Raw genomic sequence first — 24,825 nt, forward strand, 5'->3', positions numbered from 1 at the left:
TCGTGCATAGCATTAACCCAATCGGCATTAGATAGTGCGTGTCCAATATCTCGAGGCTCAAAAGAAGCTACGAAAGCAGAATGAGCGAAATGGGAAATATGATAAGACTTGGAACGCGTTACCCTTTCGTCGATGTCGCCGATCATGGTCTGAGGAGGATGGCGTCGCTGGATATGTCGAGGTGCACCCAAAGACGAAGTTGCCTCCCCCTCATCCACAGCTGGGGCCTCCTCAGTCGATTGAGGAAGCGGCTCGCATGGACCCCATGAAGTAGAGGTGGAGGGCTCGAGGCCGTGAGCCGAAGTGGTCGAAGCTGGCTCGATCGGGGCAGCCAGTTGAGATGGCTTGGGATCATCCCAATCAACGTCATCGTCATCCTCAACGGAAATGCTATCACCCATCTCTTCATCACCTGCACGTTCAAAGACCGAAATAGAATAGGGCATGGTTTCATCGAAGGTGACTTCACAAGTCTCCACGACACGGTTAGTCTCAAGATTAAGCACACGGTACGCATGTGAATGAGAAGCGTAACCAAGAAATATACCGTCCGAAGATCTAGATTCAAACTTATCAAGATTACCTTGCTTAAGAATGAAGCACCTGCAACCGAAGACTCGAAAATGACTCACCTTGGGTGGACGCCCAAACCGCAACTCGTAGGATGTCTTCTTTAAGAAAGCACGAAGAAAAATGCGGTTTGAAACATGGCAGGCGGTGTTGATGGCTTCGGCCCAGTAACGCCTAGGAGTCCTATGCTCATCGAGCATCGTCCTGGCCATTTCAACCAAAGTCCGATTTTTGCGCTCAACAACACCATTCTACTGAGGGACATAGGGTGAAGAAAACTGATGTTCAAGACCCAAGGAAGCACAAAAGGTGTCAAACTGAGAGTTTTTGAACTCAGTGCCATTGTCACTGTGGATAGCTCGTATGACATTCTTTGGTAACTCAGTTTGCAACCTCAAGATCAAGTCATGAGCATGAGAAAACCCTTCGTCCTTGCCCTCCATGAAAAACACCCAAGAATAACAAGAAAAATCATCCACGATCACAAGAACGTACCACTTCCCTCCCTCTGACCGAACCCGAGCCGGACCAACAGTGTCCATATGGAGTAGCTCACCGGGTCTCATGGTCATGACCTGAGTCATTGGAGGATGGGAAGCAGCCACCATCTTTCCGTGGTGACAGGGATGGCATACCAGATCCTTCTCAAACTTAAGTTTGGGCAATCCTCGGATCATGTCAAGAGAACTCAACCTCACTAGGAGATCGAAGCTCAAGTGACCAAGTCTCCTATGCCACTTCCACAAATCAGAAGAAGATTCGGCAACCAAACAGCGAGAAGAACCGAAAGACTGAGAGAAATCAGCTCTGAAAACTCGGCCAAAAGGAATGATCTGACAAACTAGATGTCCCTGAGAATCGAGCACACGAGAAAGTCCAGTCTTAAAGCGCACCTCAAACCCATCTTGAAGGAGTTGTGAAACAGAGAGCAAATTGAAATGCAGGCTTGAAACCAAAGCAACGTCCTTCAAGATAAAAGACTCATTGACCCGAATGGTCCCACGAGACAACACCTTACCTTTGCTATTGTCCCCAAATGTGATGTACTCCTTGTATTGCATGGGGTCAAGGCTGGAGAACCATTTGTAACTTCCGGTCGTGTGGCACGAACAGCCGGAATCAACAAGCCACGTGTTCTCCAGGCCTCCGCTCTGCATCAATAGAAATACAGGAGGTGAGCAAATGGCACAACACTGGGGTTAGTGAAATGAGGAGAATACCAGTGTTGAGTCATTTGCCCTGGAAAAGTGTTAGGAAAAACACCATACATGCCATGTCCCATTGGAGAAAAGCGATCACCACGTGGGGGAAAACGTGGTCCGCTAGGAGTGTGGGACTGAAAGCCACCGTCGTGAGGTCCAGAGTCATATAGATCATGACTTGGGCCACGCCGGGCATGACCACCATGTGGTCTCGCCACCTGAGGCCTAGCACCTTGAGGCATTGCACCTCTAGGCCTAACAATGTGCCTCTGAACAGGCAGTACATGTACGCCATGGGGAGGACGGTACATGTTCCGGTTGTTCAACTCGTACTCACGCCGCTCATCTCTCTTCCTCCTAAAGCAAAACTCAGCCAAATGACCATCTCTATGGCAATAGTCATAGTGGTACCTCACCTCTCTCTTGGATGGTGATTGACTCACTCTCTTGTGGATGTGGTTCACTCTCTGAGGCTTTTTGGCTTTAGGAAGGGGTGCACTAGAGATGTTGGGTAGAGTATCGAGTGAGTTCCGAAAGTGGTTCGGTTTGGGAACCCAAACTTGCTTGGATGGTGGAGCTTTTGGTGGTTCTTCAAACACACCATCTTTGATCATAGGCTTGGTAGACTCTGGTGGAGGGATCTTGATCAATTTGGGAGTGTTGATGGGTTTCTCACTTGGGTTCAAACCACTATGTTCACCAACCTTGCCATAGACATGCTCACCCTTCCCACCTATAGCAAAGCCTACTCCCGATGAGTCAGTTCCCCGCCTGAACTGGCTCACCATCATGCCCAACTGAGGCTCACTGCACGACACCCAGCTCAAGATGGACCGAAGTTGTGTGTTTTCTTCCTCGGTTCCCATCTTGTCGTGCCTACAGGACTCAAGCTCCAACACCAAAGCTTCACATCGAACACATGTAGTGGTGGTGCTATCTGAGTTGGCCTTCTCAAACTCAGCAAGTTTGGCAACCTTCTCTGCCAACTCAGATTGTAAGCCTGAGCAGGACTTGCATGCACCGAGCAACCCAGAACGAGACTTTAGCTCATCACATTCATCAAGCAAAACAGCATACTTGGATTGCAAGTCAGAGAGGTTAGACATGTGTATAGCGCACTCATCGCACTCCTCCTCCTCTGACACCACTACACCACTCTTGGCAAGCTCCAACTCCTTCAAAGCAACCTCTAGCTGGTCCTTAAACTCTTTTCTCTCACGGGCAGCATGCTTAAGCAACTTATCTTGACTCATCAATGTATCATTCATAGTATCAATCTCAAGCATAAGTGAGTCAAGTGTGGGCGGTACCTCATTTTCATCATCGTCGACGTCGACGTCCTTTTTGAGCTTTGCTCCACCGTCAACCACCATAGTGCAAAACCCACCACGGTTTGCACCGGCAACAAAGCAGAGACCGTTGAGCTTGTCCTCGCGCTTCTTCTCAGACTCATCATCGATCGAGGGAGAAGAAGAGTGATCATCGTCGGAGTCGTCGTTGAGGTCACTGAGGGAGGCGAGGAAGGCACGTTCTTGAGCTTTGGCCTTCCTACGGTACGCCTTCTTGATCGCCTCCTTGTCGAAGCCGCCCTTGGCCTTGTGCTTGCCGGAGGTGTAGTTGCGCTTATCCTTGCGCTTGCCGGAGTCATACTTGTTGGTGAAGGGCTTCTTCTTGGGGCAGTGCGCGACAAAGTGGTCTGGATCTCCACATCCATAGCATCCCTCCTTCGGGCCACCACTGCGTCGGCGGTTCAAACGGTTGTTGTGAAACCGAGAGAACCGACTGATGACGAGTGCCAACTCATCATCCTCAAGAGACTCCAGCTGCTCCTCTGTAACTGACATCAAGCACGACAAAGAGAAAGAAGCTTGTGAAGGGTTAGTCAATGAACTTGAACCACTACCTGAGACCAAAGCCATAGTTGGTGCAGAAGGATTCTTGAGCTTGGCTTGGGTTTGGTAGTCGATCTCTGTGGACTTGAGCTTGCTGAAAAGCTCATCGACGGTGAGGGTGTCATAGTTGGCCGACTCGATGATTGCCGACACCTTCACATCCCATACCTTTCGATCAAGGGCATAGAGAAGCTTGAGCGCCCTCTCATGATCACTATAAGGTAGGTTGGCCTTGTTCGCTTTCATTTTGTTGACGATAGTCTGAAAGCGGGAAAACATGGCATCGATAGACTCGCCATCAAACTGAGAGAAGTTCTCGTACTCGCGCTTGTACGTCTCGTAGAGTCTGGTCTTGACCTGTGCGGTCCCCTCGTGATAGCTCTGAAGCCTCACCCAGATCTCTCGAGCTGTAGTACAATCGGAGACACGCTCGAACTCAGAAAGCGAAAGACTCGAGAAAAGCACACTGCGAGCTTTGCTATTTTCATTGTGCCGATCCTTGTGATCTTGGGGGGTACGGGCCGCAACAGGGAGCACAACGTAAGTAGCATCCTCGCAAATTTCCCAGACGAGCCAATCAATCCCCTGGAGATGCGCAGACATGCGGATCTTCCAATAAGGATAGTTGGACCCATCAAAGTGCGGTGGTTTGCCGGAACCACGCTCCATGTCGCCTTCGTGGATCACGGACCGATTAAGGTGGAATGATCCTTAACCGGCTCTGATACCAATTGAAGGACCGGAAACGGCGACCAGAGGGGGGGGGGGGGTGAATGGGAGCCTCAAATTTCTTTTGAAATCTTCGACCACTGTCCCAATATCAATCCCCAAAAACCATACACGAAAGACTTGATGACCACGACCCTAGAGAAGGGTGGATGCTCCCTCAGAACACAGTGGGTCACCACAGAGCAAACGGACCACAGATCGAAGCCCAAACGAGCAAACTCCCAAAATAAAACAGCACTGCTCCTGCAAATATCGGACACGTCCGGTATTATATCGGACACGTCCGGTATTTTCGAACACGTCCGGTATGATCTCGGACACGTCCGGGGATTTTCAGCAGCAGGCTGACCAAAAGAGAAAAATCCAAAACCCCATCAAACGGTGTCCAAAAATCATGAAATTTTAACCATAGCTCTTTAGACACCAAGGGAAGGTCTCCACAAAATTTCGGCTCAAAACTCCAAAGTGAGAAATATCGGACACGTCCGGTATGATCTCGGACACGTCCGGTATGAACGAGCAGTTTCTCGGGAAAAATCAAATCAAGCCATAACTTGATCAAATCAACTCCAAATGACTTGAAACTTTGCACAAGGGTTCACAAGCGAGTAGAAAGGCAACCTCTAAAAGATCATAGCCCGAGACAAACTCTAACTCCGTGAATCGAAGGAATTGAAGAAAACCCCAAGAAATAGGTCAAGAACAAAAATTGCCCGGATCTGCGATCTCGTGAGGAATTAGTGGATTTCCTTCGGTGGAAAGCTTCTACTCATGTCACTGATCGATCCAAGGCAACAAGAACGAACCAAAACCATCCCAAATCGAAGAAACGAGAGGGGAAACAAGAAGGGATAAAATGAGCTCGTGAAGAACACCAAAATCACATCAATAACACAACTAAATCATGAATCCCGGAGGGCATACGGTGGTTACGGCCACCGATTCCTTCAAAACCAAGTCACAATTTGAGTTGTGGACCTCTCTCATACATGGAAGCAAACTAGAGGAAGAAACCCTAAAGGAGAAAATGAAAAATGGAGGAGGTGAGGGAGATGGGGGCTCCCTCATCCTATTTAACAGGGCTATTACACATTCCCAGTTTTGCCCCTGGATACAAATGAGTTGAACCGCTAAGCCCAAGGGCGTTGTTGTCCAACCCGGTGTAATCTTGATCCGACGGCCACCGCGCCTTCTCATCGGTAGCTTCGCCTCGACGCGAACTCCCCGATGCCGCCACGTGCCATCCGTCCCTCCTCGAAACCTCCGCCCGGGTTTTGAGGCCCAAACCCGTAAACCGTTCATCCGATGGTTTTGAGGCCCAAACCATCAAACCGTCCGCGAGTAGCGTACTCCATACGCGTCCCCCGCCATCCAACGCGTGTCACCGCCGTCCTCGACCGGCCGGCCCGCCAAGTCCTCCTGAGCCTCGCTCGGCTCACGCATCCGCCGTCTTGACCCGGTCAACACCGTCACTCCATGTCTTTTTGCACTTGTCGATGTCCCAAGTGTCAGCCACCGCGGCTAGTCACCCGGCCTCTGGGTCCCTCGGTCCAAGCCTCACGTCCGTCCTTCACCGCTCCCGGTCTGTCGGCACGGCACGTCCTCCTTGACCTTCACCTCGCCGTCGACCACCGCATCCGAGCTCCACACCTGCACAACACAAGCCAAAAGACATGTCGCACACATAGCTTTCGCCATGGTAGGGTTAGTCATCACTCAACCTACTTCGTGGATCACATTGACAATCACTCATCACAAAACGAACACACAAGGTACTTGTCAACCTTGTGTTCGCAGATTCATCGGACCACAATTTGTTACTTGCATAACCACATTTATCTATATTACATAAACCAAACTGACCGGTCATAAAGGCAGGCACGCCATATTTCTAGAATTTCCTAGAACTAAACAAACTACCAGACAACAACAATCGACAGCAGCTGGATACACAGAATTGTGTAATGCAAGTTATCAAATGATGATCCATCTCCATACTGCTTAATCAGGACGATGACAATGCACACTTGTCAAAATTTTACTCCCTAATGAATCGATCAAATGCACCTGCTAAATTACATCCCCAAGATTCCATTCTGCTTTCGTAGCAATTGCCAGACAGCAAGTTTATACCTTTGCAGTGACGGTTAGAGTTATCAGCTGCTTCCGGAGCGCATCAGTGACTGTGAAAATGATGCAGGCGGTGGAGGCCGCCGAACTTCAGCGCTTCCTTCCATCATCTGAACCACGCTCTTCATGCTAGGCCGGGTCACTGGCTGATTCTGCGTGCACCAAATGCCCACCCTCACCATCCTTTCTAGCTCCACCTCGTCGACACATTCCCCAGCCACCACATTCTTCAAGTCACTAGATATCACGTACTCGTAGGCCCACTCGGAAATGTTGCATTCCTCACCAGCCAGCTTCAGTTCCATGCTCTTCTTGCAGCTTATCATCTCAAGAAGCATGACGCCGTAGCTGTAAACATCCGCCTTCACACTGATTGCCATGTTCTTGCTCCATTCTGGTGCAAGGTACCCACGTGTGCCTCACACGCCGGTGAAAGTCTGTGTCTGGTTCCCTATTAGTAGCTTTGACAGGCCAAAGTCTGCTATCTTTGCCATCCCCCTGCTGTCAATGAGTATGTTCTCTGGCTTAATATCACAGTGAATTATAGGGACCTCTATCTCCTCATGAAGGTAATGTAACCCCCTTGCAACATCTAGCGCAATCGCAACCCTGCTGCTCCAACTAGGCACTGCATCTGCCTTGAACAGGAGGTCCGCAAGGGACCCATTGGGCAAATACTCATACACAAGTAAGCGGTGCATGCCTTCGTTGTAGAATCCCAGCAAGCGCACGAGGTTACGGTGGTGTGTTCGTGCAATTGCACGCACTTCCTGCTGGAACTCTCTCTCCCCATTTTCCGCCATCCTCTCGAGCCTCTTCACTGCAATGTCCTTGTTACTGTTGGTCAAGACACCTTTGAACACCGTACCATAAGCGCCCCTTCCTAACTCGTTAGAAAATCCATCCGTGGACATCTCCAGATCCTAGAAAGAATAGGATCGAATAGCTATGCTGTCATCATCAAATTCTGAGTCTTGAAGTTGTGGAGCCCTTGTGTACCGTGATGACAGGCGATGCTTGCAGAGTAGCATGAATGCTGAGGCCGCAATCAGTGAGAAAATGGCCAATGCAGCGCCTGATACCAACATGGCAATTGAGCCAGTGCTCCTAGTCTTTCTGACAGCACCATTGGGTTCATAGGTGTAGACCTTCACAAATAGCGTGGTATTGCTACGACTTAAACTCCTGCCATATCTCATTGGAAGCATCTGCTTTGAGCAGTAGGAATCGAACATTGCAACCTCACAGGAACAGTCAGAAAGACAAAGAGCTTTGCAGGCTTCAATTCCTGTAGTCTGTGGTGGAACAGCATATGATCTATCTGACCATGTAGTATTCTTCACCTCAACCATCGTAGCTACCAGTCTAATGCCATCATTAGAGCTATTCCCTGTGCAGCCACCAGTCCGCACCCTGCAGCAACCTGGCATGCTTTGGTTAGAACTTGAGAATTCAAAACTAGGGAGGCAAGAGCAGCTAGTATTTCCATTAGGACTCACATGACAGAAGCTATTTGGACCACAAACGCCTTTCACATCACATTGATCACTGCTAGGCTTTTCCCATTTGATTTCTGTCATGAGTGCTCCCCCCTGCCTAAAGAACACATGGGAGTAGAGTCGCAATATACCGTCCATGTCCAATGTCAGATGGAAGTACACATCTGCTTTAGAAGATTGGTTTGTGAGGAACAACACATTTGTATATGTTGTTTGTTGGTCGAACATCCATAGTGTGCCATTGGGATCCAAAGCAACCGTGAGGAGGTAGCCATTGCCATAGGTGCTAGTATTCCAGTATGAGCTATCAGGGTCGACTGCATCAACAGGATACAACACAAGATTGCCATCTAGCTGGTTGGAAAGCCGATACTCCCCTGTGGCATGGTTAGTCTCAGATACACTTGAGAACAGCTAGCTACCAGGAAGTAGGTTCTGTCCTGGCAATAAGGTATCCGTCGGAGAACCAAAGGTGGACAAAAGGACCTGTTTTTGGCTGTTGTACAACACAAAGTTGCCAATGTCCGTCATCACAGCAGAGGCAGGCTGAGTAGAGGTGGCGAATATGAACTTCCCTTGGCTGCCAGCGTTAGCTGGAATCCATTGAAGACCACCATAAGTTAACTGAACTGAGCCACCGGAAACAGGGGGGTCATCCTGGTTGGCAGTCCACACAATCCTTCTGGATTCACCGATGATAAGCCAGACTCCGATGGAGAAGCCCTCATCATCAGGATGGAAGCCAAAAGCAAAGCACCCCGAAGGTGAGACCCAACTTTGCACACCGCCTGCATTGATTGTGGCTCCCAAAGGAATTTCAGTCTTGTTGGCCTGAGCAGCCATGGCAGGAATAGCTTGGTTGATGAACAGAATCAGAGACAGACAGAGAATATAAGTGGCCATTGTTTTGGGGGGAGAGGTGTATTGTTGCTTGGGCACTGCAAAATGAAGTGCCTGATTCTCAAAGAAGAAGCTGCAGGGCACTCAAGAGTGTCAGGCACATAAAAGGAAGTAGGTGGACCTGGTCCTGGTAAATTTAGTCAGCAAAAAAAGGGAAAGCAAGAACAAATGTCCAATTTTCTGGAGCCTTCTTAAATTTTACCATCAGCGTCTGGCGTCTCATCCACCACAGGGGTTGGGTGAGGACAACTCAGGCCCCGTTTAGATAAATTTTTTTTTGGATTTTGGCCACTGTAGCACTTTCGTTTGTATTTGGTAATTAGTGTCTAATTATGGACTAATTAGGTTCAAAAGTTTCGTCTCGCGATTTCTCACCCAACTGTACAATTAGTTTTTTTTCGTCTACATTTAGTACTCCATGCATGTGCCACAAGATTCGATGTGACAGGTACTATGCAAAATTTTTTGGCAACTAAACAGGCCCTCAATATGAAAGACAAGTAGGCTATTTGAATAGGGAATTCTCCTATGTCCACTATAGTCAGGCCAATCTTAGTGATGAATAATCATAAAACAACGTTCTCAACAAATCATGTAAAAAAACTCTTACCTCGAGTGTGGAGTAGGTAACACAACTATAACAAAAGCAAAACCATAATCTCCAACAACTAAAAAGAATAAAGCGTGGACATTTTTCTGTGCGACGTTTGTTTTGGTTCGTCCGTTTACCCACGCCTGCGATCTCGCGGCGCCGGCAGGTGGGCAAGCTTGTGATCCCGCGAGTCCCCCAACCCTCGCCCCGATGCCTCTCCGGCCCGTGCCCCCCTCCTGGTGCCCTCGCTCGCGCTCACCGCCCACGCGACTCCTCGGCCTTTGTGTAACCCTAGCCACCGCCGGTTGACACGAGGCCACTGCAGGCGCGCCGCCTCCAGGCGTCGGGAGGCCACGGCAGACGGGGCGCCGCCGAGTGACGCGAGGCCACGACGGGGCGCTCCCGACCGAGGACGACGTGCGCCGCATCCTGGGCTCCATCGGTGCCATGGTGGAGGACCGCCTCGACCTACTCTTCGCCCTCATGGAGGGCAAGGACATCACTAGGCTCATCTCCCACACAGACAGCCCACACGGATGAACCCTAGCCCTCAATCACGCCGAGCTCGCCGGAACCCACCCAACCCAAGCCCAATTCCGCTTGGGTCCTGGCCGATCCGGCGACTCCTCACCAGCATGATTCAGGGCAGCGTCCCCCCGCGGATGCTAGCCTGATCGGGTCCCCACGGTCGATGGGTTCGCCCGGGTCCGCCAATGGTAGACGCAGCGAATACGTGACGATCCCGGAGGAGGTGGAGGTACGTCCAAGGGGGAGGGGGATGCCACGGCGGCCATCAAGGCGGCCGCGGCGGCGGAGTGCCCGAGGGTGCTACGGTGCCGCTCGATCCGGAGGTGGGCCAAGGTCGCCGTGCTCAGGATCGTCCTTGCTAGGGCCGGAGCTGCTGCGGTCGTCTTCCTTGGCCCACTCCTTATCAAGAAGGTGCGTGTTCTCGCCCCGTCCCTCCTCCCTCCCCTCTGCCGCCACCTCCTTTGAGGGGGATTGCTTGCATCACGGATCGTGCAGAAATTGCTCACGAACGGGAGATCTTTCCTATCACTTCTAAGTTCTGCTCCTGCCGTGTCCGTCGAATCGTTGGTTGCGATGCGGTTTCGATTTGTGCAGGAATGCTCGAATATTTGTTGATATTTTTGTTTGTTTGTGGTAAAAACATTTTTCCTTTCTTGGTTTGTGTTGTTATATGTTTTTTGTGGCTAGCTCGTGAGAATAGGTGACATGACTAATTTTCATTTTGCCAATATTACCAGTAAAAGGATGAGGTTGTTAAGAGTTTTAGGATCTCAATCTGAAGCAGAGCTTAGAATAGAATACCAATAGATTTCGTTGAAATATCAGTTTTAAATATTACTGGGACCGTATAGGATGTCGTTGTTCAAAGAACACATTTAGTATTATTCCGAGAAGGAGAAATGCTTTGCCAATTCTTGAAGTTTTGACATCAGCCAATGCCTCTCACTGGTATTTAGTGGCCCAATATGTGGGGTCTACAGGCATGGTGATGAGGACATCACTTCTTCATCACATACAAGCCAAGGAGAGGAGAAGGACCAGCATGGGCGTCCAATTCATCTTTCTCATGGTGGAGGCCAAGTCCAACTGAAGTTGGAGCCCATCTCGGGTTCCAGGACCAGTCTGCCTTAAACTGGTCGTCCAGGACGTATTCGGACTCCGTTTTCGACGATCCACATATGGTTGGAAAGCTAATTTGATAAGAAAGCCAATTCAAGTGGTCTCACGTCAAAAAACCTTCGGAATCATCAAGAATCATTGAAATAAGTTAGCGTCCAGAATCTGCCAGGGTGCCACGACACCGTCTTTTGGTCCGTTGGACCGTGTATCGTGTTTGGGCCCATTAGCGGGCGCGTCTAGGGAGGTTGAAAGGTCCTAATGGCTAGAGGGGGGTGAATAGCTTAATAAAAATTTCTACAACAACACTTAATAAAATGGTTAGATAATTATGAGGCGAAGCAAGTGTTGCGCTAGCCTACTCAAAATACAAGCCACCTACCACAATTCTAGTTTAGATAGTATCTATTCACATAATAGCTATGACACTACCCTATGTTAGTGTGCTCTCAAAGGCTAACTAAAGAGCTACACCAACCAAGCAAGTAAGCTCTCACAACTAGCTACACTAAAGAGCTTGACAACTAGTTTGCGGTAATGTAAAGAGAGTAAGCAGGATAGTTATACCGCCATGTAGATGAAGGAGCCAATCAATTTCAAGGATGAATAACAATGAAGACCAATCACCTCGGAATCAATGATGAACACAATAATTTTTTATCGAGGTTCACTTGCTTGACGGCAAGCTAGTCCTCGTTGTGGTGATTCACTCACTTGGAGATTCATGCGCTAATTGGCTTCACACGCCAAACCCTCAATAGGGTGCCGCACAATCAACACAAGATGAGGATCACAAAAGCCATGAGCAATCCACTAGAGTACCTTTTGGCTCTCTGCCGGGGAAAGGTCAAGAACCCCTCACAATCAGCACGATCGGAGCCGGAGACAATCACCACCCTCTGCTCGATGATCCTCGTTGCTCTAAGCCGTCTAGGTGGCGGCAACCACCAAGAGTAACAAGCTAATCCTGTAGTGAAACATGAACACCAAGTGCCTCTAGATGCAAACACTCAAGCAATGCACTTGGATTCACTCCTAATCTCACAAAGATGTTGAATCAATGATGGAGATGAGTGAGAGGGCTTTGACGCTCACAAGGTTGCTATGTCAATGAAAATGGCCAAAGGTATGAGCTTCAACCTGCCATGGGGCTTAAATAGAAGCCCACACGAAATAGAGCCGTTGTACCCCTTCACTGGGCATAATGCGGGGTGACCGGACGCTTCGGTCCGATCGATCGAACGCTGGCCCTCAGCGTCCGGTCACGTGATACATGCCACGTGTCCACTGCTTCAAATACTGTTCGTTAGATTTCAATGATCATCTGTTGACCGGACGCAGCATACAAACTGATCGGACGCTCAGCCTCCAACGTCCGGTCGTTTCCAGTAAGGTTCAAGAAACGGATTTCTTCGACCGGACGCGTCCGGTCATGCTTGACCGGACCCTGCCAGCGTCCGATCACACAGTGACTCTCTTCAGCGCTGTCCGACAACAGGACTGGACCCTAGACCTCAGTGTCCGATTAGTCCAAGACTCAACGCCCGGTCATTTGACCAACGCCAGCGTCTTCGCTGCCACAACTGACCGGATGCGTTGGTTCCTCTGGGACCAGCGTCCGGTCACCTTGTGACCAGCGAGACTAACTCCTTTTCACCTCTAACTTTTTCACCCTTGCTCAAATATGCCAACCACCAAGTGTATCACCTTATGCACATATGTTAGCATATTTTCACAAATATTTTCAAGGATGTTAGTATTCCACTAGATCCTAAATGCATATGCAAAGAGTTAGAGCATCTAGTGGCACTTTGATAACCGTATTTCGATACGAGCTTCACCCCTCTTAATAGTACGGCTATCAAACCTAAATATGATCACACTCTCTAAGTGTCTTGATCACCAAAACAAAATAGCTCCTATGGTTTATACCTTTGCCTTGAGCTTTTTATTTTTCTCTTTCTTCTTTCCAAGTCTAAGCACTTGATCATCATCATGGCGTCACCATCATCATGTTATGATCTTTATTTGCTTTACCATTTGGAATGTGCTACCTATCTTATGATCATTTGATAATCTAGGTTAGCACTTAGGGTTTCATCAATTCACTAAAACCAAACTAGAGCTTTCAGAGGTGACGTCCAAGACTCTATAAATAGCAGCCATCGCTCTCCTTAGGGTTTGGGTTTTGTTTAGTTCTTTATTTCCTCATGAAATAGACATTATTTTACTGCAACTGTGCCACCAAGGCTGCTTGCTGTGAACCAGGGCCCTAGTTCTTGATCTTGTTCGTCTATGGCGATTAGTCCTTTCGAATAAAGATTTGAACTCCTTGTTATCATAAGCCTCATATTTATTTGCAATTTCAGACTGCGTTCTCTCGATCTTGCTTGTGTTCTCGATTCGCTTATAGAAAAGCCTTCTCGGCGAGGTCAATCGCGTTTGCATAGTTGATAACCAACGGAGCAGTGGTGTAATGGTTGCGGGGTTCGAATCAGTCTTGGTTCGAAGCCTAGATCATGAACGTCGAGTCTCCACCAATCGACGCTATCATACCTTTTGGAAGACCGAGCCTAGTCTACATCAAGTGGTATTAGAGACCTTGTTGCTCGTTAGGTATAACTTTGTTTTTCCCTTTAGATTGTTACTGTTTTTGCATTACCTATAGTCCACAAAAAGCCAAAAAATATACACCATCACATATTTCCTGTCCTATAGCCTCGTTGTGCCATGCAATTTTATCTCTGTGTCACGTGGTTGAGTTTGTGTCCTAGGTCAAGCTCTGGTTGTTGGTTTTAGATCGTTTTTAGTCCAGTTTGTGTTTTTTTCCTTTGTTTTTTATCATAATCCGTGAACACCTTCAAGTCTTGCTGTGTTTTCTTTATATCTATCAAATCCTAGTCCACGCCATCTAATTTGTTATATTTGTCTTCACTGTTTCTATCAAATCCTTACTGTTGTGACCAATTTTGTGCGCATTTCCCTATTTTGTTCTCTAATTCGGAGTCAGTTCATAAAACTGGTCTAGTTTTCGCATACGAACTCGGATTTTGATGTTCCATATATCAAAATTGATCAGAAATTTTTTTTGGATCCGTCCATCCCCAACTTTACTGGAGTCAGAGATTTTTATTTTGGTCAAAAACTGGTCACAAGATTCTCTTTTCGTGGTCATAAGCTTTTTGTCGATTTTGAGCACGTCTTTTGAAATTTCCACATGACATGCCTTTCACTTCTTTAAGCTCATATTTTCTGTGGTTACTTCTTTTGTGCTCCTAAGTGAAGAAAAAATATCAAAAAAATAAAAATAAAAAGTCAAAGAATCCCCAAAAAACAACGACAACCCAAAAATAGAGAAAAAAGAGAGGGGCAAAAGTGGAATAATATCTAGAGGAGCACATAGAGAGCGCCATTTGAGTTGTGTTTGCGTGTGCTGATTTCTGCCTTATTCCTAATCATATTCCTGCTGTTCACATCACTTGATACATCTAGTACTTGGAACGTGAGTAGGCCAGCAACTAAGACAAGTACTTGGGATACTTATTCAGCTTTGCTATTTAGTTATGAATTTTGCTATTCCTTGCTACTATATTGTGCCTGTCCAAGCTCCATTTTCTTCTAACCAAGTATAGGTTCGCCTTGCAACTGTTACACTCAAGCTACAACGGTATCACAATCACCGACCAATTACACCGCCTGTTGCTTTGATAAGAACACTTGTAAGACCGTGGTAAGACGCTTGAGAATTAAGTGCCTTATTTTTTCTTGTCCACAACATAAGTAGTTGGTAGGGATAATACTATTTGTATTATCTTCCTCTTTCTACTAACCATGTCAGGAAAAGCGGAAGGCAGCGGCAAAGGAAACGGGGACACACCTATAGATTTCAATGACTGTGTTTCTAAGAATGAGCTTCGTGCCGTTCTTGACGACAAGTTCAATGAGATCCTTCAACAAATCACCAACTTGGCCAATAGGATTGAAGATGTTGAACAACGACATCCTAGACCACGTTCTGAAGATGATGATGATGATCTCTCTGAGGAGGAGGATGGCGACGTGGAGGCTAAAGCCAAAGCTCAATAACGTACTGAGGATGCACGTTACCGTAATCGGTTGAACTTTAACCGACGCGGTATAGGAGGTAATAACCAAGGTAATAATGATCCTTTCTCTAAAACCAAGTTTAAGATATCTCCTTTTTTCTGGTTCTGCTGATCCTGAAGCATATTTAGATTGGGAGATTGAAAGCTCTAGTTTAGTTTTGGTGAATTGATGAAACCCCAAGTGCTAACCTAGTTTATCAAGTGATCATGAGATAGGTAGCACATTCCATATGGTGAAGCAAATAAAGATCATATCATGATGATGATGATGCTATGATGATGATCAAGTGCTTGGACTTGGAAAGAAGAAAGAGAAAAACAAAAAGCTCAAGGCAAAGGTATAAACCATAGGAGCTATTTTTTTGGTGATCAAGACACTTAGAGAGTGTAATCACATTTAGGATTGATAGCCATACTATTAAGAGGGGTGAAACTCGTATCAGAATGCGGTTATCAAAGTGTCACTAGATGCTCTAACACATTGCATATGCATTTAGGATCTAGTAGAATGCTAACACCCTTGAAAATGTTTGTGAAAATATGCTAACATATGTGCACAAGGTGATACCCTTGGTGGTTGGCATATTTGAGCAAGGGTAAAGAAGTTAGAGATGAAAAAGAGTTAGTCTTGTTGGTCACAAGGTGACCGGACGCTGGTCCTAGAGGAACTGGCGCATCCGGTCAATTATAACAGCAGAGGTGCTGGCGTCGGTCAAACGACCGGACGCTAGGTCGCTCAGTGATCGGACGCTGGCAGGGAGTGTCCGGTCCTGTTGTCGGGCAGCGCACAGAGGCTAGGGTCTCTGACCGGACGATGGCAGGGTCCGGTCGTGCTTGACCGGACGCATCCGGTGGGTAAAAGGCATTTCTGGAACCTTACTAGAAACGACCGGACGCTGGTGGCTCAGCGTCCGGTCAGTTATAGCATAGTGTCCAGTCAACTCAAGTGACCGTTGAAGTCGGGACACGTGCTGGTCGTCGGGCGACCATACGCTGAGGTCCAACGTCTGATCAACTTGACCGGAGTGTCCAGTCAGTCCGTGTTGTGTCTAGTGAAGAGGTACAATGGCTCTATTTCGTGGGGACATCTATTTAAGCCCCATAGCTGATTGAAGCCCACACCCTTTGGCTATTTTCATTGACATAGCAACCTTGTGAGCTTAGCCAAAGCCCTCCCACTCATCTCCATCATTGATTCATCATCTTTATGAGATTGGGAGTGAATCCAAGTGCATTGCTTGAGTGATTGCATCTAGAGGCACTTGGTGTTTATGTTTCGCTACGGACTTCGCTTGTTACTCTTGGTGGTTGCCGCCACCTAGATGGCTTGGAGCAGTGAGGATCGTCGAGCGGAGGTTGATGATTGTCTCCGGCTCCGATCGTGGTGATTGTGAGGGGTTCTTGACCTTTCCCCGGTGGAGAGCCAAAAGGTACTCTAGTGGATTGCTCGTGGCTTGTATGATCCTTATCTTGTGTTGGTTGTGTGGCACCCTATTAAGGGTTTGGCGTGTGAAGCCAATTGGCACGTGAACCTCCAAGTGAGTGAATCGCCACAACGAGGACTAGCTTGTCGGTAAGCAAGTGAACCTCGGTAAAAATCATTGTGTTCATCATTGATTTTGAGGTAATTGGTCTTCATTGTTATTCATCTTTGTGATTAATTGGTTCCTTCATCTACACGGCGGTATAACCTTCTTGATCACTCTTTTTACTTTACCGCAAACTAGTTGTCAAGCTCTTTAGTGTAGCTAGTTGTGAGAGCTTGCTTGCTTGGTTGGTGTGACTCTTTAGTTAGCCTTTGAGAGCACACTAACATAGAGTAGTGTCATAGCTATTGTGTGAATAGATACTATCTAAACTAGAATTATGGTAGGTGGCTTGCATTTTGAGTAGGCTAGCACAACACTTGCTTCGCCTTGTAATTGTCTAACTATTTTGTTAAGTGTCGTTGTAGAAATTTTATTAGGCTATTCACCCCCCTCTAGCCATTAGGACCTTTCAGAGATGGTTGTAGATAAAAAATTTAGCTCCCATCAAGTCCCTGAAGAATATAGAGTTAGACTTGCTACTAGTGAGTTTACTAGTTTTGCTCTTTTCTGGTGGAATGATATTTGCAATAATGTTAATGCTAATGCTAATGCTCAAATACCTCAAACCTGGACTGTACTTAAACGACGAATGAAATCCAGATTTGTTCCTTTATACTATCAGCGTGATCTGCGATTAAAACTATAACGTTTAAATCAAGATAGTAAGATTGTTGAGGAATATTATCAGAAGCTTTTAATTGGTCTAGCACGTAGTAACATATAAGAGGATGAAATAGATAAGTGTTCTAGATTTTTTGGAGGTTTGCGTCGTGAAATACATGATGTTCTTGACTATAAAGAATGGACTAGATTTTCCTAATTATATCATTATGCTCTTAAAGCTGAAAGGGAAGTACAGGGACGACAACCTAGGCGTTCCACGACTCCATCCACTCCTTCATGTCCAACCGAGGTGAGTAAATTTTCTAATGTGCAGACACCACCAGCGCCTGTAAAGAAGAGTTCTTCTATCACACCTTCTTCTAGTGGATCTACTACACCTTCCTCTAGCCACTCTTCTAAAATTGTTTGCCACCACTGCAAGGGCATGGGACATATTGCTAAAGAATGCCCTAGCAAACGTGCATATATTGCTACTGATGATGGTGGGTATGCTAGTGCTAGTGATGAAGAGAATGAATTTGCACTTGCAACTGATCTTTATGTAGATAAATTTACGGATAGTGCTGAAGATCCTGATGAGGTAATTGATAGTGTGACATGCACTGTAAACTACAAATCAATCCTTGTTTAGCGTATTTTGAGTACACAAGTGGAGCCAGTAGACAAGCTACAACGCCATAATTTGTTTCAAATGTTCCTCATTGTCAATAATTTCTGTGTTTGTGCTATAATTGATGGAGGGAGCAGCAATAACTTGGTAAGTTCTAAGCTTGTCAAGACCCTTGGTTTATCTACACGTGCTCTTTCACATTCATACCATGGTTAGTGGTTCAACAATAGTGGTAAGGCAAAGGTAACACAATCTGCTCGTGTGCATTTTTCTATCGGATCATACCATGATTATGCTGATTTTGATATCCTGCCTATGCAAGCTTGTTCACTTTTGTTAGGCCGCCCTTGGCAATATGATAATAATGTTCTACATCATGGTAGGCAAAATAGATATACTTTTATATTTAAGGGAAAGACCATTGCTTTACTTCCTTTAACTCCTGCTGAAATTGTGCAATATGAAAAGGAACTTGCTGAAAAGAAAAAGAAAGGCCATGATAAAGACTTTAGCAAACCAATAAATAAACCATCAAGTAATATAAAAGAAGTTTTATTTGCTCTTAAATCTGTTCTTGCTGATCATGATGAACCTTGTTATACTTTAACTTATACATTGCCTATATGTCTACTTGGTACTAACCTTTTGAAGGAGGATGAATTCCCAGTAGGGAAGCCACCATGGCAGCCACCTTTGTGAAGGATTGGGTGCCAAGATGAACGTCTTCTTCCAAAGCCATCGTTGCTGTCATCCAATGGAGGAGACGATCTACTTTAGTCGAGGATGACTTCAATTCAAGAAAGGGAGGATGATGAGGACATCACTTCTTCATCACATACAATCCAAGGAGAGGAGGAGGACCAGTATGGGTGTCCAATTCATCTTTCTCATAGTGGAGGCCTAGTCCAACTAAAGTTGGAGCCCATCTCGGGTTCCAAGACTAGTCTGCCTTAAACTTGTCATCTAGGACGCATCCGGACTTCGTTTTCGATGATCCACATATGGTTGGAAAGCTAATTTGATAAGGAAGCCAATCCAAGTGGTCTCACATCAAAAGACCTTCGGAATCAATAGAAATCATCGAAACAAGTCAGCATCCAGAATCTGTCAGGGTGCTGCGACACCGTCTTTTGGTCCGTTGGACCGTATATCGTGTTTGGGCCCATTAGGGGGTGCGTCCAGGGGGGTGATGCCCAAGACTCTATAAATAGCAGCCGTCGCTCTCCTTAGGATTTGAGTTTTGTTTAGTTCTTGATTTTCTCGTAAAACAGACATCGTTTTGCTGCAACTGTGCCGCCAAGGCTGCTTGCTGTGAACCAGGGCCCCAGTTCTTGATCTTGTTCACCTGTGGCGATTAGTCCTTTTGAATAAAGACTTAAACTCCTTCTTGTTATCATAAGCCTCATATTTATTTGTAATTTCAGATTGCGTTCATCCTGTTCTTGCTTGTGTTCTCGATTCGCTTGCAGGAAAGCCTTCTCGGCGAGGTCAATCGCATTCGCGTGGTTGATAACCAACGGAGCAGTGGTGTAACGGTTGCAGGGGTCCGAATCAGTCTTGGTTCGAAGCCTAGATCATGAACGTCGAGTCTCCACCAATCAATGCTATTACACCTTTTGGAAGATCAGGCCTAGTCTACATCACATGGTGCTCTAGACCTCTAGTAGTGTATGTGCTTTCACCAGAAGGTGGATAGGTAGGAATAGTCTCACAAACCAACTGGTTCTTGATTTTTTGGATGTTATAAGATGCGGTATAGATTTCCAGTGAACCTTATTGTGACGGGCATCATGGCTACAATTTTTATGTGGCCTTCTTAATTACACTTTGCTAGCTTATTTTATTATAGTGTTCAAGGATTTTAATATATTATGACACAGAATATTAATTGATCTCTTTGAAGTCAATTTTTTTGGGTGTCTACATTGGATGAGGGTGTCATGTGACTAATTTTCATTTTGCCAATATTACCAGCAAAAGGATGAGGTTGTCAAGAGTTTTAGGATCTCAATCTGAAACAGAGCTTAGAATAGAATACTAATAGATTTCGTTGAGATATCAATTTTAAAGATTACTGGGACCGTATAGGATGTCGTTGTTCAAAGAACACATTTAGCATTATTCTCAACTGCAATACAGGAGAAGGAGAAATGCTTTGCCAATTCTTGAAGTTTTGACATCAGCCAATGCCTCTCACTGGTATTTAGTGGCCCAATATGTGGGGTCTGCAGGCATGGTGCTCTAGACCTCTAGTAGTGTATGTGCTTTCACCAAAAGGTGGATAGGTAGGAATAGTCTCACAAACCAACTAGTTCTTGTTTTTTGGATGTTATAAGATGTGGTACAGATTTCCAGTGAACCTTATTGTGACGGGCATCATGGCTATAATTTTTTTGGTGGCCTTCTTAATTAAACAAACCCACTTTGGTTGAGAAAATCGTATTCGCAACAAGCAACTTCACATGGAAGTGATACCTGGAACAAGTATAGCTTGTGCTACCGTTCTGACTCTGGACCCAACTCTGTTGTGAAAGCTATTCCCCAGAGTTGGTAGAAATAGTTTTCCATTTTCTATCCATGCTCCTGTTATCATAGTTAACTTCAGGAGGAATACTCCTACAAGTCTTTTTTGGCAATATGTTTTCGTTGGATGTTGATGTAGTTGGTGATAAATTACACTTTGCTAGCTTATTTTATTGTAGTGTTCAAGGATTTTAATATATTATGACACAGAATATTAATTTATCTCTTTGGAAGACAATTTTTTTGGGTGTCTACATTGGATGAGGATGTCATGTGACTAATTTTCATTTTGCCAATATTACTAGCAAAAGGATGAGGTTGTCAAGAGTTTTAGGATCTCAATCTGAAGCAGAGCTTAGAATAGAATACCAATAAATTTCGTTGAGATATCAGTTTTAAAGATTACTAGGACCGTATAGGATGTCGTTGTTCAAAGAACACATTTAGCATTATTCCCAACTGCAATACAGGAGAAGGAGAAATGCTTTGCCAATTCTTGAAGTTTTGATATCAGCCAATGCCTCTCACTGGTATTTAGTGGCCCAATATGTGGAGTCTGCAGGCATGGTGCTCTGGACCTCCAGTAGTGTATGTGCTTTCACCAAAAGGTGGATAGGTAGGAATAGTCTCACAAACCAACTGGTTCTTGATTTTTTTGGATGTTATAAGATGTGGTACAGATTTCCAGTGAACCTTATTGTGACGGGCATCATGGCTACAATTGTTTTGGTGGCCTTCTTAATTAAACAAACCCACTTTGGTTGAGAAAATTGTATTCGCAACAAGCAACTTCACATGGAAGTGATACTTGGAACAAGTACAGCTTGTGCTACCGTTCTGACTTTGGACCCAACTCTGTTGTGAAAGCTAATCCCCAGAGTTGGTAGAAATAGTTTTCCATTTTCTATCCATGCTCCTGTTATCATAGTTAACTTTAGGAGGAATACTCCTACAAGTCTTTTTGGCAATATGTTTTCGTTGGAAGTTGATGTAGCTGGTGATAAATTACACTTTGCTAGCTTATTTTATTGTAGTGTTCAAGGATTTTAATATATTATAACATAGAATATTAATTGATCTTTTTGGAAGTCAAAATTTTTTTGGGTGTCTACATTGGATGAGGGTGTCATGTGAATTTGTAGAGTAGACTTGAAATTGTCATAGTGTGCTATGACTCTTGAAAAACAAAAAATCTTGCCCCAATGAGCCATAACATTCTGTTAATTCTAATCATTGTCTGTGATTGGCCTTTATATCTAAGATATGAACTGATTCTCCATCTGTGCTTGCACTGCAACGTAAATTGACTGGAATAGACTGGTAATGCTATTAGTTGTGATATTTTTGGTTATAAAAAGGATTGAAATTGTTTTCAAATTAATGTTTACAGCTCTACCTACAATTACTAACTAAACTTTATTATCCCTTCCAAAGGTTTATAATATTAAGTCAGATCAGACACTTATGTACAATAAAGTCAATAGCACGTGCAAGGAGCAGTTGTAATTAGAGGTCATGTGCCCGCGGACGCTACTTGTTTGCGTCACTTCAAAGTAAATTATATGAGAGAGTTCTCCCGGGAAGTTGATGATCATTCGTCTTATGCTGACATCTTCATTTTAGCTGATCAGAGAGCTTACAGTTCTATTCTGTTGAATTGAGTGAATAAGCTGGCTACATCATCTATTTATCGGCACCAATTTAGTGTGACCACCTTATAGTCCACTTGAATAGACGTGTTGGCTTTCTTTAATAACTTTTGATGCCCCAGATATCCCTGGATTGCGTTCTTAGTTTCTTGCTGACCTTGATTTCCATGTTGTCATTGCAAGTTGTTGCACCTATTCTTTACTGGGAATCAACAACTTTCAGCAGACCAGCTATTGCTCTAATATGTTTTGGCGCAATCGCCTTATTCCCAAGTGTTTTGTTATCCCAAGAAAGCAGCTTTTGTAAGGCTTGTTGGCGAAGGAGATTGGCATCATTACTAAGGATTTCTCCATTTCCATATATAGTTTTTAACTATCCTTCTGTGGCTACGAATGTCAAATATTACCTATACATAGTGGGTTCTATGGCTGAAACCATACATGAAACTTTTCTTGCAATATACAGGTTTGTACTTACCTCATGTCTTCTGTTCTTTTGATATTTTTTTCTGCTCCCTGATCATGCCTGATACTCATTGTGGTGAATTTATGTTATTAAATAAATATACAACACTTTGGATGAAACCTTTAGCGTGTTATATCTGATTTACTCTTTGTGATAGTTGGTGAATTTGTGTTATTAAATAAATATACAGGGCCCGTCGAGCAGCTTCCTAAAGGCGGCGTGCGGAGTGCTCTATAGCCATGGCGGCAGCGGCCACGGCAGCCCATCGCGTGGCAGCGCGGATCCACTAAGGCGCAGTGAGCCTTCATCATGGCTTCATCGACGTTGCCAACTCCTGCGCCGATAAAGCTCCCACCCCTCGCCTCCTGTTTCTCTGTCCATCGCTAGGGTTTGCATCGCTCAGGGTGCATGGATCAATCTACTCTCCCAGTCCGCCAATCCCTGGATCGATCCATGCGCGGGCTCGGTCCGCCCTGAGGTTCTGATCTGTTCCTCGCCACGCTGGAGGAGGAGCCGGAGGAGATGAATGGCGCCGGGGGTTCTGATTTGCTCCCATCCCTGGACTGATTCGTTCTTGGTACAATAAATGCATATTCAGAAAGGTTCTTTATTTGATTCAATTGTGCATTTGCAGGTACTTGATCGGTACTATTTACTGGTAACTGCAGTTGAAGGACTAATGTATATATTGACTACTATCATTGAGATCAGTTTCTCTATTTCTACTACTACCATTGAAGTCAAATCAGGTTGTGATGTATATATTGACTTTTGTTCCTTTACAAATGCAGTGGAAAAAAAATCAGTTTGGATTTCATCTCATAGGGCAAAAGAAATAGTCATAATGACAGGACCAATGCAACAAGAACTATATTATTTTTCTTGGTTTACAGCTACCTTCAGTGTATGCGTTGCCAATTTATTTGAGATGGAGTACCTGTTTATACATTCTCCTGTTTGTAAAGAACAAGATAGAAAAATTGTACTCCTTTTCACTTTTAGACTACATATGTTTCCTATGTTTGATGATGGATTAGCAATTTGTGAACTGCTACAGTACTCGTTGCAGGAAATTGAGAAGGTTGCTGAAAGAGATCTTACTGAACTCATATGGAATTGACTTGATGTTGCATAACGTGATTGAAATATCTGGACAAGCATAGGCTAAGAGAAGTTGAACCAGGAATCAAGGTTTGTGGTATAATTTTCTTTAAGGCTATTGAGTGAGGTTTTTCTTTTTTGAAATTGGGAGAGTGGAGATAAACTTTTGGTTGGAGATTTTCTGTGATGAGTACTGATTATCTGCTTTACTGGTAGTGAATATATGGATGCAATGTTATCTCACATTGTAGGCAAAGGACAAGGCTTGTTTCTTTTTGGGTGCTTCAGTGCTTTTCTACTCATATGATAATCTGAATATCTGGTCCTCCACATAAATTGAAAATGATTGTACTCATGGTATAGTGTCCAGACCATGCATGGCAAAAATGGTGCATATTTTTTTATATTATGGGCATGATAACCTAAGATAGTCGCACACAAACCCCCTTCTTGAACCTCCTCCACCTTTTTTGTGTCGTTCCTAACTGCCATTAGTAGCTTGTTGACTGTTAGGCTTAGGTTAAGGCCTTGTGTTGGGCTTGAGGTTTAGTAGGGATTGCTTGATACCAATCTTTTTCTTCCTTCGGAATGCCATCATCTGCAAAAGGCTTATTCTTGTCGTTAACATGAGGCTTCCTTCATGAGGCTTCCTTCATGAGGCTTTCCATGGTTTTGTAGAATGACGACAACACATAAGGAGGCATCAATGAGCATAAATTAAGTGATTAATTTTCATGTCACTGCAGGCAGGTTTTCACCTCCGGGTTGTGAGAGGTCGGGTGATTTGTTGGAGCGGTCGGTATTTAGGCAAAATATGGGCACAAAACTAAAAAACTATATATGTAACTACAAATACGGTTTGCGATTGTTGTGAGTAGGAGATGCATGGGTATTTAAATAAATGTCTCCATCCAAAATTACAACTATGGGCTACAAATGGATTATTGCGAACGTCACGGTCAAAATCATTTTTTTAACAATACAACGCACGATCGAATT

The 24,825-nt window shown here is 45.0% G+C and overlaps 2 pseudogenes; one reads left to right on the top strand and one right to left on the bottom strand.

The window, feature by feature from the left end:
- Positions 1–6,549: 6,549 nt before the first annotated feature.
- LOC136516162 (G-type lectin S-receptor-like serine/threonine-protein kinase LECRK1) lies at positions 6,550–9,079 on the bottom strand (annotated as a pseudogene).
- Positions 9,080–10,205: 1,126 nt separating this feature from the next.
- Positions 10,206–23,387, top strand: LOC136516163 (uncharacterized; annotated as a pseudogene).
- Positions 23,388–24,825: the final 1,438 nt, after the last annotated feature.

This window comes from Miscanthus floridulus, chromosome 17 (assembly GCF_019320115.1).
Source record: "Miscanthus floridulus cultivar M001 chromosome 17, ASM1932011v1, whole genome shotgun sequence".
NCBI classification, from domain to species: Eukaryota; Viridiplantae; Streptophyta; class Magnoliopsida; order Poales; family Poaceae; genus Miscanthus; species Miscanthus floridulus.